The following is a 683-nucleotide window of genomic DNA, read 5'->3' as shown; positions in this document are numbered from 1 at the left end:
TCAAATAATATAAAAAATGTCATTAATTGAAATCGATTTAGTACATGGAACATGACCAGTTATTAGAGGATAAAGAGTCCTCAGAGTTAATTTCAGATGCTGCTATTAAAAACAAATCTCCAATAGCTCCCACATTTGCAATATCCATCTACAACTCATTATTAAATTAATTTTTCCATATTTTTTACTACAATTATCCCAGAAAACACAAAATATTACTGTTATATAACATAGACGTAACACGTCCTTTATAGAAATATCATACTAAGAATCATTGATAATTACTTATTATCCAGTATTTTTAATACTGAAAATAAGTAATTATCAATGATTCTTAGTATGATATTTCTATAAGAGTATTAGAGGATGAAGAGTCCTCAGTGTTAATTTCAGATGCTGTTATTACAAACAAACTTCCAATAGCTCCCGCATTTGCAGTATCCATCTACAACTTATTAATAAATTAATTTTTCCATATTTTTTACTATAATTATCCCAGCAAATACAAAATATAACTGTTATATAACATAGACGTAACATGTACTCTTGTTCTCTTATAGAAATATCATACTAAGAAATACTGAAAAATTATTAGTGATTAAATATTACCAATAATTAAATAATTTTTTGGCCAGTACTTAATTTCTGATGAATACTGATAATAAAATCACTGTTAAATATTG

This window comes from Odontomachus brunneus, unplaced genomic scaffold (genome assembly GCF_010583005.1).
Source record: "Odontomachus brunneus isolate Ranch 3 - 2012 unplaced genomic scaffold, Obru_v1 Obru_scaffold_142, whole genome shotgun sequence".
In the NCBI taxonomy this organism is placed as follows: Eukaryota; Metazoa; Arthropoda; class Insecta; order Hymenoptera; family Formicidae; genus Odontomachus; species Odontomachus brunneus.
The sequence above is the reverse complement of the archived record's forward strand: the minus strand, read 5'-3'. Positions refer to the sequence as shown.